Source organism: Gossypium hirsutum, chromosome A08 (genome assembly GCF_007990345.1).
Source record: "Gossypium hirsutum isolate 1008001.06 chromosome A08, Gossypium_hirsutum_v2.1, whole genome shotgun sequence".
NCBI classification, from domain to species: domain Eukaryota; kingdom Viridiplantae; phylum Streptophyta; class Magnoliopsida; order Malvales; family Malvaceae; genus Gossypium; species Gossypium hirsutum.
The window spans coordinates 76,364,378-76,380,993 of NC_053431.1; the positions used below are offsets into that span (position 1 = coordinate 76,364,378).

Consider the following 16,616-nt stretch of genomic DNA (forward strand, 5'->3'; position numbering starts at 1 on the left):
ACAATCGCAACTTTCATTTCGTGCATCATCATATGCATATCATTACAATCACATAATTCAGTCCAAACAATTTAACATAGATAAATTCATTTCATTATAATCATTTATCTCATAAAAAATATCATTGACATTCGTCAACATTCAATGTTCAATCAAGGCAATGACATTTTCATTCATATCATGATATTAGGAACTTTTACTCATACTTCTGCGAATTTCTATTTATCCCGTTCATCTTATCAAGTAAGCCAAGTGCACTACATCATATGAGCATCAAGCAAGTATGGATATTTATCACAACATGACCTTTCATCTCACGTGTTATCACTTATATATACATATATATCATAAATTTTTATTAATACTTTTCTAAATTGAGACTCATCATAATCGTAATTTTATTCAAACACCTTCGTATCACATTGAACATAGTCAGTGCATCTCGGTTGGAGAGTACCTCTGTCTAAGCAAAACAGTGCTCATCGCGTCGGAAGACATCACACTATCATGGATCAGTGGCATGTATAGCTGGACTTTTACACATGCTAGGTTAGTCTGAGAACCGACTAAGCCATAGCTCTGATACCACTAAATGTAACACCCTTTACCCGTATCCAAGGTCGGAACAGAGTACGAGGCATTACCAGACTTAACAATACACATAGACGAAAACGGGGCCATAAAATTTCATTTAATTCAAAACTTTTCGAACATATGCATAACAAACAAAGCTAACTATATCATCACATCAAAACGTAGGACATGGCACGATTAATTAAACTTATAAACCATAATGGATAAGGACCACATCTCATGATCATATACGATAACTCAATGCAGACTGATACGTAAGGTCAAAATCATAATAAAAATACATATCACAAACCAACTTCCTATACATGCCACTCACTTGATATTTCTAATATTTGAATTAATTTTCCCAAAAATAATAGTTTGATAGTGTGATTTTACCTCCGACGATCTCCAACCCCGAGCCGACCTGCCAATACTAAAGAAATGGAGAGGATGGGTAAGCTTTACGCTTAGTAAGTTCATATGAAAATAATAAGCAATTACTACCATGCTTTTCAAGATAAAACACTATAATTGTACAATTAAACATATTCAGGTTAAGATGTGTTATCGAGTTACAGTTACTAAATCATTCATATCTGAAACTACAAAACTCAAAATTTAGTTTCGTTAATTTTTCTTGAAACTAGATTCATATATATTTCTCCCATAAAATTTCCAGAATTTTTGGTTTAGCCAATTAGTACAGTTTATTAGTTAAAATCTCCCCTATTTTAGAGTACGACTACTCTGACCTTTGTGCACTACGAACCGAATTTCTCCCTGTACAGAATTCCAACGACCATGCAGTTTGTTTCTCTTAAAACTAGACTCAATAAGGAATCCATCCATGTAAGTATGACTCTTAAATTTTTTTTACAATTTATGGTGAATTTCTAAAGTCAGAACAGGGAATCTCGAATTCATTCAGACCCTGTTTCACAAGAATTCAAATATCACACAATATAGAATTCTTTTCTTCCCCTATTTCTTTCATGTGAAAATAGAATCATTAAGCTTTATTTTCATATATCATTTTCATTTTTATTCAACTTCCACAATTTTTAGTGAATTTTCAAAGTCATGCAACTGCTGCTTTCCAACACTGTTTTACCATTAAAATTCATTCTTACATAATTCCACTTAATCCATTTTGTCTTATCGAAATTCACCCAATTATCGAGCACGTTGCTCATAATTTTTCATAAACATCTACCTACACTTATTCATCATATAATCATGTTCAATTGTATTTTTACTTAATCGATTTTCCTATTGAACTCTTCGGAATAATAACTAATACTCAATTGCCGGCACATATTTTCACACTTGTAGCCAAAGCTATCTGGTACGCATAGTAGCCTGCACATAGTACTACACATGCGACCAATTATCTGGTACACGTAGTAGCCTGCACTTAGTACTACACATGTGACCAATTATCCGGCACACGTAGTAGCCTGCACTTAGTACTACACACGTGACCTAACCATCTGATACACGTAGTAGCCTGCACTTAGTACTACACACGTGATCACAGTTTTCGGGTATGCATAGTAGCCTGCACTTAGTACTACACATGCGACCTCACAATAGATCATTCGTATCGTTTTTATTCCGAAGGTTCAATCGGGAAATTCCTCACTTTTCAACATTTTACTAAATTGTCTGTAATAAATTTAAATTCCTAATTTACATCAAATAACCATTTGATAGACAGCCACATTTCATATGATATCAAAATATAATAACATAAAAAGAATCGATAGATTATTTATGTACGAATTTACTCGAAGTGTCGATCTCACTATCCATAGTACCAATTGTCCATTCATAGTATAATAAGACACAGCTCAAATATCAAATCAGCTTTTAAGAATTTACATAACATATATCACATATATCATATATCACTTGTCATGTATCTTCATTTTCTTGCATTTCATGTAACATTCTTTCAAGTCATATTTCCACATCATAAGCACCATTCCATCAACTTTTCCAATATATTATATCATAAAATATATGCAATGATAGTAAGAAATATAATTCAAACATAACATTGCATTATTATTGTCATACGAACTTACCTCGATCCAGAAATAGCAATTTACCATTTTAGTCCATAACCTTGTATTTTCCCGATTTAAGCCCGAATCTCGATTTCCTTCATCTATAATATCACATTTAGCCTAATAATTAGTCACACTATTCATACGGGTCCAAAAATCATATTTTTAAAAATTTTCATTTTGACCCCTAAACTTTTGCATATTTGCACTTTTGCCCCAAGGTTCAGAAATTAAAATTCTTCCTATTTTCTTATGTTTTATGACATGATGATCATTTTTCCCTTCTATGGAAACATCAAATTCTCACTCTAACATGTACTTATGACTATTAGGTATTTTTACCGATTAAGCCCTTTTGCTCGTTTTCACTTAAAACCGAGTAGCACAAGTTGTCTAACATAATTTAAAACCTCATATTCTATCATAAAACACCAAAATACACAAATTTCACCTATGGGTATTTTTCCAAATATGAACCCTAGGTTGAATTATTGCTAGCATAAGCTAAATCAAGTTACCGAGACTCCAAAAACGTAAAAATCATTAAAAACGAGGCTAGAACGGACTTACAATCGAGGTTGGAAGCTTGGAAACCCTAGCCATGGAGTCTCCCTTGATATACACGTCCATGGTGAAGAAGATGAGCAAAATTATCTTTTAATTTTGTATTTTAATTCATTTTACCCCTAAATGACCAAAATGCCCTTACTACTAAACTTTCCAAAAATTCCATTCATGTCCAATATTTGTCCATAAACTTTGAAATTGGTAAAATTACTATTTAAGACTTCCTAATTAATATTTCAAAGCAATTTCATACTAGAAACTTCTAGAATGCAAGTTTTGCAACTTATTCAATTTAGTCCCTAACTTCAAATTAAGCACTGTATGCATAGAATTTCTTCACGAAATTTTCACACAATCATGCAATCATATCATAGACCTCAAAATAATCATAAAATAATTATTTCTATCTCGGATTTTTTGGTCACGAAACCACTATTCCGATTAGGCCCTTATTCAGGATGTTACAGTATAGTTGTACCCTTAAACTTTATTGGCCAAGGACATATACAATACTAAATGTCTCATTTTAAACTATGATCATAATAACCTCTTTTTTTAGGGTTACTCTTTCAATAATCACATTTTATAACTCATGACCTTTATGACCTAAATCATTCCCAATTGTTTTGTCCATCATTCTCATGTTCATTCATGGTATAACACATTTGACATTCACAAGAAACATTCACATATAACCATGCACATTTAGTAGGTTTATAACCTACATCAAAATGAGCCATACCTTATGGCCATATACAAAATGGTATATGCATATCATTCAAGCCCTTACATTGGCTAGCCAAATGACACATATAACAAAATAACCTAAAATTCTATACATGGCATTATAACAAAATAAAAGTTTCTATATACCAAAATAAGACAAGTTGATAGTGTTGACAAAGCTCTGACAGTATTCCAACCTTCATGAGTCCTCGAGCTTTGAAAAATAAGGGAAAGGAAATAGGGGTAAGCATTTACATGCTCAGTAAGTCCGGATAACTGGACAGTACTTATTGGTTAATTAGCATACAACCATATTAGGCAATAATTCCAACAATTATGAAATAGTTTTCCTATCACATGAACTCAATCATCAAGTTAGTCTCATATCAATACATCATGTCATTAGTCTTAGATGAGCTCATCAATTCAATATTTCCATTCTCTATTTCTCATGTTAATCCCATTGAATTTCTCAGAAATATCGATGGATAGCCTAGTTACCATCAAGTCATACAAGTGATCATCTCAAATACGCACTCTCGCGAACCTTACATCTTACGGCGGGAATACTGGTCTAGGCTAAATCCCTTTCAAAGTATATCTCTCATAAGCTTGGATTTGAATTGTCAGTCCAGGCTAATTTTAGTCCTCAATCGGATTACCCATCTGAGCTAAATCCTTATTGCACCCATATTCTTTGGGAGACTCGATCATTCAAGGAACACCCATTCGGGCTAGATCCTTTCTATATTGAGATCTATGGATTACTTGTCCGGGCTAAATCCTTCTGCAACACATGTAGGATCTCAAGTCATGTAAGCCATAACTTAACCATCAGATTTCCTTTTTTATTTCAACCGGGACATTTATCATCTATTCATTTTGTAATATCTCGAATTAGGGCCTAATAGGAACAGTGGTTTTGAGACCACAAATTTGAGATAGAAATAATTATTATATGATTCTTATGAGGTTTATGTTATGAATGCATGCTTGTGTGAAAGTTTCATGAAGAAATTCTAAGCATAAAATGTTCACTTGCATTTTAGGGACCAAATTGAATAAAGTGTAAAACTTGCATTCTAGAAGCTTTTAGCATCAAAATGCTTTAGATTATGAATTAGGGGGTGCGAATTAGCAATTTGACCAATTTCTATAATTTGGACAAAAATGGACATGTATAGGAAAAATTGGAAAGAGAAACCCTAAGGGCATTTTGGTCATTAGGTAATTAAAAGAATAAAAAGGGAAAATCAAACCAAAAATGTGTCCATCTTCCTCCTTGGTAGCCGAAAATCACAAAACACCATAGCTAGGGTTTTGTTCAACATTTCCAAGCTCAATAATAAGTGTTCCCTAGAATCGTTTTTAATGTTCTTTATATTTTTGAAGTCCCGGTCACATGGTCTACCTATTTCTAGCTATATTTTGAGGTAGGGTTTATGTATGAAAATTGACCCATGCATGAAATGCTTGTATTTTGATGATTAATGGAGGAATATGAATGTTTAATGCATGATGAACATCTTTTATTAGGTGATTTTTAGTGAAATAATGTGGTATGGTAGTATGTTTTAAATGCTTTAATATAATGTGATAAATGTTTTATTGTAATTATGAGTTATATGCTTATTGGTTGTTATGAAATCATGAATGTTATTATGGTCATGATTTACGATGTTACGAGCAAGTACGATGGAGATACTATATGCAAGTGAGGAAAAATCCCGTTTGAACCTTAGGAATAGTTTAGGATAAAGTGACATGTCACTAGGAACTAAGAATTCCGAACTCGTTGAGTGGTCCAGGTTCGTGAGATATGTGGCATCTGAGCTTGATGAGAGGTCTGATTTCATTATGTCTGAAAGCATCTGAGCTCGTTGAGTGGTCTGAGTTAATGATGGATGCGATTCATGTAACATCCGAGCTGGTTGAGAGGTCCGAGTTCATTATGGATGTGTTACATGTTATGTGGTAGCTTCGGCTATGTTTGTACATGAAGCACTTATGTGCGGGGTTTTTACGTATCCAATAGTATTTCGAACGTTCAACGGGTATTGTAATGAATGTAATGAGAGTCCTGAGACGGACATATGAAAGAGGTACGGTTATGAATACTTTACGATGAGTACAGGTATGTATGCTAAACCTATGAGTAATGCTTTAATAAAGATCGGGTTATGACGAGCAAGTATATATATATGTGCATATAATGAGTAAGTAAAGAGGTTTGAATGAAGAATAATCTTTATGTATATATTTTCATGTTTTTGAATGTTAATTGTTTACCGCTATTGCATATTATTTGCATATGGACTTACTAAGCTTTAATGCTTACTCCCCTCTCTTTTTCCATCCTTTGTAGTTCTACCAAGCTAGCTTGGGGATCGGAAGCTGTCGGAGTATTCAATCACACTATCAAAAGACTATTGGGTATAGTGGAATTATTATTTTGAGTATGGCATGTATAGGAAACTTGGTCATTTTGTGATATGTGTCATGATATTTGGCCAAATTGTGAAGGCCTATGATAATGATGATTCATTTTGTAATGTCCATGTGATATGGCTCATATTTGATCATTTGGGTTGTAATCTAATTACCAATGTATGCATGTGCTAGTGTTTTTGATGGTAGGATATATTATTGCTTGGTTAGTGCATGATAATGATGTGATATGTTGTTGACATGATGAATGTATGGTAAAGTGTGAAGTGGGTTCCAAAGGATAAGAGATGACCTACTGGCTTAAAATGACCATAAGTATGAATGCACAAATTGAAATCATGATAACAAGTTTAGAAATGCATAAAATTGGTGTGGAATGCCCCTAAATAGTGTAACAAATGAATATGTATTAGGATGACTTTTTGGAGATGTGAGAGTGCCATGGTGTAGAATGTTTAAGGGCACAAATATGTCATGTTGCATGATATAAAGTATGTTTGAATGTATGAGTGACTATGGGCAACTATTGGCTTGGAAAATAACCTTTAAATAGTCCTCGCGGGTATACACACGGGCGTGTGTCTAGACCGTGTGTGACACACGGTCTGCCCCATGGGCGTGTTGAATGGTCATGTGTCCCCTGCACCTAAAATTTCTAAGTCAGTATGCATAGTAGTAAACACACAGGCAGAAACACGATCGTGTGTCTTAGCTGTGTGGAGGACACAGCGTAGCGCACGGGCATGTATCTTGGTCGTGTGCCCCTAAATGCATGATGGCGTCATAAATAGAATGCTCAGGTTTTTGGAAACGGGCGACGACACGGCCATGTCTAGGCCATGTGAAGGGCACAGGCAAGAGACACGGACTGTGCTCAGTCGTGTGAAAACCCTTGTAGGTTCGAAATGGAAACTAAATTCAATTAATTCCACACGGGTAAGGGACACGGGCGTGTCCCAAGCACACGGGCGTGTCCCAAACACACGGGCATGTGCATTGCCTCCACACGGGCGTGTGAAGCTTAAATCTAGGAATTTTCGTAAGCTTTTCTTAAGCTCTCGGTTTAGTCCCAGACCATTCTTAATGCATGATTTGGGCCCCGTAGGCCCCTAATAGGGAAACTATGAATGTGTTTGACTGGTTTTAAGTTGGAATGAAATTTTATGACTCGTATTTTTTGGTAATGCTTCGTACCTCGTCCCCGTCTCGGGTACGGTAATGGGTGTTACACATTTACACTAACACGTCTTATGAAGTATCATGCAATGAATATCTAATTATCATACATTCAAGAACATGCACTTTTAAGTATATTAAGAGTTTACTTTGGGTTATACGAACTTACCTGGTAGTCGTTTCGGATTCGTGTCTCGGTTATTTTGAAACCTTTCGTTTTCCACGGTCGACCTCCAGAATTGGTTCCTCGGGGTCTATATCAATAAAATTAGACTACTAATACATCACATTTTTCATTTTAGGATTTCACCCCTGGGTAAAATGACCATTTTGCCTCTAACCTTTCACAATATTTACAATTTAGTCCTAAGGCTCGTATAATGAAATACATGTAATTCCTTGGCTACCCAAGCCTAGCCGAATGTTATTCACACTTATAGCAGCCCATGTTTTCCCTTCATTCTGTAATTTTATACCCATTTTCACAACTTTTACAATATATTCCTTTAAGCCATTTCTATGAAAAACCACTTAGTAAAAGTTGTTTACCATCCTTTAAACTCTCATATTCCTTCATAATTCATCAAAACACAAATATCTCATGCATGGGTAATTTTCTAAACATGAACCCTAGCATGAGATATGGGTAGAAATAGAAAGAGCATGTTATGAGGATCTCAAAAATACGAAGAACATTAAAAACTGGGCTAGGATTGAGTTACTATCAAGCTTGAAATGTTGGGAAACCCTAGCTATGGAGACCCTTAGAATTTTGGTAGCATGGAGAAGAAAATGAGCTGATTTTAGCTTGATTTTTCCATTTTTATTTAGTTTATTACCAAATGACCAAAATGCCCTTCCTTACTAAACTTCCAAAATTTTTCATGCATGCCCATTTTTGTCCAAAAACTTAGAAATTGGGTAGATTACTCTTTGAGGACCTCTAATTAATATTCCAAAGCAATTTCATCCAAATTTCTTCTAGAACCCAAGTTTTGCAATTTATTCGAATTAGTCCCTAATGTCCAATTAGACACCTTGCACATAGAATTTCTTCATGAAACTTTAACACATGCTTATTCTCATATCCTAGACCTCATAATGATCATAGAATAATTATTTTAAATTCAGATTTGTGGTCCCAGAACCACTATTTTGACTAGGCCCTAATTTGGGATGTTATAGTGTTTGATCCCGTGTAACTCTCTGACTTGCGCAGACGGCCATGCCACACGCCCGTGTGCTAGGCCGTATGGTTAATCAATTCAATTCTAAATTAGGTACAGGTTTCAAATGGCCAATATACATGCCCGTGTCTCTGCCTGTGTGCTCAATTTTGAACATTCTGTTTCTCAAAATTAAGGTTCAAGGGACACACGGCCTAACCACATGCCCATGTTACCAGGCTGTGTGTCACACAGGGTGTAGACAAACGCCCGTGTGGACAATATGAAGCCATTTCTAGCTTCATTTCTCACCCAAATTTTCACCCAAGACCTGCCCTTGAAACACACATCCAATACCAACCAATCCAAGCATTCAAATTAGACAATTCCATCATTCATCATGACATACCATTACATGTATATGTGTTTAGAAACTTACCATGGATTAACTTAGGTATTAACATCATTTGATCACTGATCGCGATTTTCATGACAGGTAAGTTTTAAATATTTATAAAGAATCGTTCTTGAAACTAACTATTATCACGATGTAAGTAAGTGTACCTATCGAACAGTAGTACAGTTCTAGCAAGACCAAATTGTCGAACCCAAAGGAACTAAAATTACTAGTAATGACTGTCTTTTTATTATCTAGCCTAAGAATAAGGAGGTTTTGTTTTAACTAACTAATTATGTAAACTAAGAATTTACAAAAAAATAGAATTGTGGAATTACTTTTGGAAAAACAATTAAATTAAGACAATACCTAAGGAAGAATCCACCTAGAGTTCACTTGTTATTCTAACTCCGAATCGGACGATTTATTCATTTAACTTGTTCCGTAAAGATCCCTAAGTTATGTTACTATCCCTATTCAAGACTAATAATGTCTAATTCCTACATTGAATAATTGAGACTTTTCTCTAATTAACACCCTAGGGTTGCATTAACTCAATCTATGGATCCCCTTATTAGGTTTCACCCTAATTCGGTAAAATCTTGTCACCCTATCTCTAGGCACGCAATCAACTCCGCTTAATTATGACAAATGTACTCTTAGATAGGGTCTATTCCTCCTATAAATAATAGCTTATCTTGAATCAATATCCTGGGATATCAAAACAAGAATTAATAACACATAATTAAAAACAAGATAAATATTTATCATACAATTCAGAAAATAATAACAAGATTCGTCTTAGGTTTCATTCCCCTTAGATATTTAGGGGATTTAGTTCATAACTAAAAAGGAAAGCATCTCAGAAGAATATTGAATACAAAAAATAAAGAAAACCCAAAACTCCTGAAGGGAAATTGAGGGGAGATCTTTAGTCTTGATGATGAATCCAGCTTCTGAGATGGATCAATCGGCTTCCCTTAAGCAGTTCGCTGCCTCTTTCTCTCTATGTCCCCTTTTCTTCCTCCTCTAAGGTGTGTTTATAGGCTTTGGAATGCCTAAGAACCCTCGAAATTAGCCTTTTCCGAATTGGACTCAACTTGGACTTGGTAGGGACACACCCGTGTGCGATTACTTCAGGTCATGCTCGAACCTATTAGAATGGCACGAGTGTGTGTTCTAACCATGTGAGTCATGCTTTGATTCTACCAAATTGACACGGCCGTGTCGTCTGCCCGTGTGAGGAAGTCTAGGCCATGTTGATTTCGTACATTGGCCTATTTTCTCCATTTTTGGCCCGTTTCTCGTTTCTTTCGCTCTCCTATGCTCTCCTATAAAACATGAAATTAAGGCATTAGGAGTATCGAATTCACCAATTCTAAGGAAAAATCATCCATAAAATCTGTTAAGCATGGAGTAAAAATATGTATAAATTACGATTTATCAAATACCTCAACACTTAAGCATTTGCTTGTCCTCAAGCAAATCCTCAACTCATAATCAAAATAATTTCTTCTCAACTTATAATCTCTACCGAAAATATCTCAAAATAATCCACAGGTAATCATACATTGAATTCAACTGAAAGAACATCAGAGTTTCAAACATTCCAAGTTGAGCACTTTATTATGAAAATATAGGTGTCTCCCCTCGTCTAAGTAATTACCTTTGTTTCAAAATGTCACAGAGTTTCAGATCCTCACTAAAGATTCACTTAAATCACTCGAGGTGTTTAAGGACAATAAATGAAGCACTCAATAGTCAATAATGAAATGTCATTACCATAGGCTTGCATGAAAATCAAATCTCCACCACTATAAATTGAGATGATACATCAATCAAAAGGTCTTTAGAGGGTTGTAATGAGGCTTGGTTAGGGGGTGTAGTCACAAGTTGAAAGAAAAAAGTTAGAATCAAGATTGAATTGAAAAATTACCTAACTAAAAAAATGACTAGTCATTAATCGCGTACAATAGAGCTTTTTCTCAGAATATGGGATTTAACTTCTTTGGCTCCAAAGATCACTACTACTAATATGTATACATACATTTTTTACTTTTTAAGAACAAGTTAAAGAAAAAACTATTAAGAACAGGACATAGCCAAGCAATTTATTCAAATCAAATGTCGACAAAAATAGGGATCAAAATAATTGAGGGGATTTCAACAATAATGGGTTAAAGGTTAATATTAAGGGTAATACAAGAAATGGCTTGTTAGGCTCAAGGGGGTTTACTAGGGGTTAATCCTAAGTGCCTTAATCATTTTGACATATCAAATCAGATGATGTGGTCTTCACATGCATAATCAAGCAAGTTCTAGAATAACAGTTCAATATTGACGCACTCAAAGCAATAATAAAAGTAAGCATGAAAGAATTAATAGATGCTCAAAAGGCTCAAAAATCTCACAAGAATTATGGATTTTTGATGTTTAAAACTTGTGAATTCGAACTCAAAGTAATACCTAAACTTTGGGGAAACAACTTAAAATTTTAAATTCTTAAAAATCAACTTGTCATGCTTGATTCTCTAATGTCTTAAAGTTTAAACAATCAATGCATAAATTCCTATGTTTTAATTCAAGATATATCAATCAATATCATAAATCAATCAAAATTTAGCCTAAATATGATATGAGAGCTTTTCAAGAGAACAAGGCAGTCATTCAGGGATTTTTCTGATAATGAAATGAATACCCTCTCGGCACTTAAGATGTACATTGCCCTCATTGTACAAAGATAGATACTTTGACAAATGTAAGTGTAAGTTCATAAGATAGGGAGAAAACTGAAACTTCCTGAGTTAAAAATGAATGAAATTCCTAGATTAGTGAGAGCGAGTTATTGCAAATAAAGCTGGAGGACAAACATGATTCTGAAGGACAAAAGGGGAATTGGGGGACTAATTTGATAATAATCATAAAGATAAGCCATGTTTAAAAACAAAAGAATCTTTAAAAATTAATAAAATAAAATTAAAATAAGATAAATAATCTAATTTTTCAAGTGGCACGGTCGGTTTACACACCCGTGTGGATCGTGTCCTGACTGTGTTTGTCACAAAGTGAGATGTGGTCACATGACCCTTAGGCACGCCCGTGTGTCTAGGCCATGTGGCTACATGATCATTTTATGTGTGTGATATGGTTCGCTTCTCCCACGGTCGTGTAGCTCTGCGCACGCCCGTGTTATTTTGACAGTGTTGTCCACAGGTGCTAGACACGGGCATGTCGCACGTCCGTGTTCATTTGGCAGATTTGACCACAGCCAGGTCACAAATTTGTGGCCACTTATCACATCTCGTGTTAGGAAAGATAACTTTTACCCTGTTTTCGTACGGCCTAAGGCATGCCCGTGTGATAGGCCGTGTTTGTGTGGGAAACCTGTATTCAAGAGCTTTGTTAGTAAGTTAGGTGTTAAACACTAAAATTTAAAGAAGTTAATACAGTTAGTGCTCAGGTTACCTCCTGAGAAGTGCTTATTTATAGTCTAAGCTCGACTTATCTCTCCATTGAATGGTCATGGTGGTTCGAGGAGTTTATACTCCTTATTCCTGCTATCATTCTCATCAAAATAAGGTTTTAGAAGGGTGTTGTTTACCTTAAAAGTGCCAAACTTGGGATGACTTACCTCGATTGTACCGAATGGGAAAATGCTAAGTACCGTAAGGGGGATTTCTTCATTCAGTTTGGTAGTGACAATGTGAGGATCAGCGGCATCTAATAATACTTTATCTCCAACCTTAAGTAGATTTGGGAAGGTATTGAGCTCGTTCTGGCGTAGTTCTGGTTTATCGTGTGTTATCAGTTTATGCGTCCACCATTCATCTAACTTTTCGATTTGTAGCCTTCAATCTTCATGAATAGGTCCTCTGCTACTACTTGAGAATGGCTCATGTACTTTCCTCAGACAAAGTAGGTTGGACCATATTGTCAATTTTAGTAGAATGGTTTAGACGATTACCTTCAATTTTCGATGTGTTTCCAGAATTGCGAGTTTGAAGGGTAATTGTTTTGTCTCCCACACGGAGTGTGAGCTTACCTGTGCCAACATCAATAATCGTTTTAGTAGTTGCTAAAAAGGGCCATCCTAAAATCAAAGGAGTGTTGCTATCCTCCTCTATGTCTAGAATAATGAAGTCAACGAGAAATATAAATTTATCGATTTTATCTAGCACATCTTCAATAATACCCCTAGGAAATCTTATAGTTTTATCTGCTAATTGAATGCTCATCCTAGTCTGTTTGGGTTTCCCAAGACCTAATTGTTTGAACATTTTGTAGGGCATGACGTTAATACTAGCCCCTAAATCAGCTAATGCATTATTAACATCTAAACTACCAATTAAGCAAGGAATCGTAAAACTCCTTGGATCTTTTAGTTTGTTGGGTAGTTTATTATGTAGAATAGCCGAGCAAACTGCGTTTAGCTCCACATGCGACGCCTCGTCCAACTTCTGCTGATTTGCTAAAAGCTCCTTTAAAAATTTCATTCTGTTTGGCATCTGTGATAGAACTTCAATAAATGGTAAGTTAATATGTAATTTTATTAAGAGTTTAAGGAATTTACCAAATTGTTCATCTAAGCGGTCTTTTCTTGTCGCGTTGTGGTATGGCACGCGAGGTTTATATTCGACATTCACTGATTTGTTTTTACTATGACCTACCTCACCTTGACCTTTGCTCACCATAGTTTCTTGCCTCAATTCTGGCTTAGGCTCAACGAATCCTTTTTCATCTTGAACATTAATCGCGTTGTGCTATTCCCTTGGGTTGGGTTCAATATTACTTGGCAAGCTACTTGTGGTCGTTCGGAGATTAGTTTGGAAAGCTGGCCTATCTGAGTTTTGAGCCCTTGGATCAACGCTTGTTGATTTTTAAGTGCTATCTCGGTGTTCTGGAAATGGGTTTCTAACACCGAGATAAATTTAGACAGTTTCTCTTTAAGGTTCGGTTTCTTTTCCTGTTAATAGGGTGGTTGTTGAAAACACAAAGGATGTTGTGGTCTTTGATTTCCTTGACCGCCCCATGAGAAATTGGGATGGTTCCTCCAACCTGCATTATAAGTGTTACTATATGGGTTATTTTGGGGTCTAGAATTATTGTTACCCATATATTGGACTTGTTCCTCCTCGATGCTAAGGTTGAAGGGTTGATACTCTGTGCATGCTCCTCCTCCATTCGTCTCGCACCTCATTAATGGATGTACCTGAGCAAAACCAAGTAAACCATCAATCTTTTTATTTAGAAGTTCTACCTAGTTTGACAGCATAGCAACCGAATCGACGTTATAAACGCCTGCTATTTTAGTTGGCTTAGTCCTCATTACTTGCCACTGATAGTTATTTAGTGACATCTCTTCAATAAATTCATAAGCCTCTTCAAGTGTTTTGTTGTTGATGGACCCCCAGCTGCTACATCAAACATTTACCTTGTCGAGGGGTTCACACCTTTATAGAATGTTTGAACTTGCAACCATAGAGGGAGTCCATGGTGAGGATACCTTCCCAGTAGGTCCTTGTATCTCTCCCATGCATCGTAAAGAGTTTTTAAGTCTATCTGTGCAAACAAAGAGATATCATTATGTAATTTGGCTGTTTTAGCCAGCGAAAAATATTTTAATAAAAATTTTTCGGTCATTTGTTCCCAAGTAGTAATTGACCCTCGTGGTAACGAGTTCAACCACTATTTAGCTTTGTTCCTCAATAAAAAAGGGAATAACCGAAGACGAATGGCATCGTCAGAAAGACCATTAATTTTAAATGTATTGCAGAACTCTAGGAAATTTGCCAAGTGAGTGTTTGGATCCTCATCCTGCAAACCATCAAACTGAACAAATTGCTGTATCATTTGAATACTGTTAGGTTTTAGTTCAAAATTATTTGCAGCAATAGCATGCCTAACTATACTTGACTCAGTTCCTGTTAAAGTAGGTTTAGCATAATTATACATAGCTGATTATCTTGATTTTCAGCCATCTCCTCAATCGTAGTTGAGATATCGTCCTCTTGCTCTTCCTCTGTGTATCTTAGGCTTCGCCTTATTTCTCTTAGGTTTCTGCGAGCTGTGCGATCCATTTCTTCGTCAAAAAGTAGTGGTCCTGATGGGTTTCTTCTAGTCATAAACTATAAAAACATGCTAAGAGAAAGAAAAATTAAATTAATAAATAATAATAAATATAAAATAGAATTAACTTGCAAGAAAAATAAATGGCTAAAGTAATAAAAATTGAGCGTTCCTAATATCTTATTTCCTTGCAACGGCGCCAAAAACTTGATCTCAATTTTCGTGACAGGTAAGTTTTACATATTTATAAAGAATCGTTCTTGAAACTAACTATTATCACGATGTAGACAAGGGTACCTATCGAGCAGTAGTACAGTTTTAGCAAGACCGGATTGTCAAACCCAAAGGAACTGTACTAGTAAAGACTGTCTTTTTATTATCTAGCCTAAGAATAAGGGGTTTTGTCTTAACTAACTAATTATCTAAACTAAGAATTTACAAAAAATAGAATTGGGGAATTACTTTTGGAAAAACAATTGGATTAAGACAATACCTAAGGAAGAATCCACCTATATTTCACTTGTTATTCTGACTCGGAATCGGACGATTTATTCATTTAACTTGTTCCGTAGAGATCCCTAAGTTATGTTATTATCCCTATTCAAGACTAATAACGTCTAATCCTTACATTGAATAATTGAGACTTTTCTCTAATTAACACCCTAGGGTTGCATTAACTCGATCTATGGATCCCCTTATTAGGTTTCACCCTAATCCGGCAAAATCTTGTCATCCTATCTATAGGCGCTCAATCAACTCCGCTTAATTATGACAAATGTACTCTTAGACAGGGTCTGTTCCTCCTCTAAATAAGAGCTTATCTTGAATCAGTATCCTGGGATATCAAAACAAGAATTAAGAACACATAATTAAGAATAAGTTAAATATTTATCATACAATTCAGAAAATAATAACAAGATTCATCTTAGGTTTCATTTCCCTTAGGTATTTAGGGGATTTAGTTCATAACTAAAAAGGAAAACATCTCAGAAGAATACTGAATACAAAACATAAAGAAAACCCAAAACTCCTAAAGGGAAATTGAGGGGAGATCTTCAGTCTTGATGATGAATCCAGCTTCTAAGATGGATCAATCGGCTTCTCTTGAGCAGTTCCCTGCTTCCTTCTCTCTATGTCCCTTTTTCTTCCTCCTCTAAGGTGTATTTATAGGCTTTGGAATGCCTAAGAACCCTCAAAATTAGCCTTTTCCGAATTGGACTCAACTTGGGCTTGGCTGGGACATGCCCGTGTGCGATTACTTCTGGCCGTGTTTGAACCTGTTAGAATGGCACGGGCGTGTGTTCTACTCATGTGAGTCGTGCTTCGATTCTGCCAAATTGACACGGCCATGTGGTCTGCCCGTGTGAGGAAGTCTAGGCCATGTTGATTTTGTAATTTTGGCCATTTTCTCTATTTTTAGCCCGT

At 35.6% G+C, this 16,616-nt stretch overlaps 1 non-coding gene across 1 annotated transcript; it reads left to right on the top strand.

Moving 5' to 3' along the window:
- The first annotated feature begins 14,610 nt into the window (after positions 1 to 14,610).
- On the top strand, positions 14,611 to 14,716 carry LOC121205322 (small nucleolar RNA R71). Its single transcript, XR_005900405.1, has one exon. It is a non-coding gene; the product is annotated as a small nucleolar RNA R71 (small nucleolar RNA).
- The last annotated feature ends 1,900 nt before the right edge of the window (positions 14,717 to 16,616 follow it).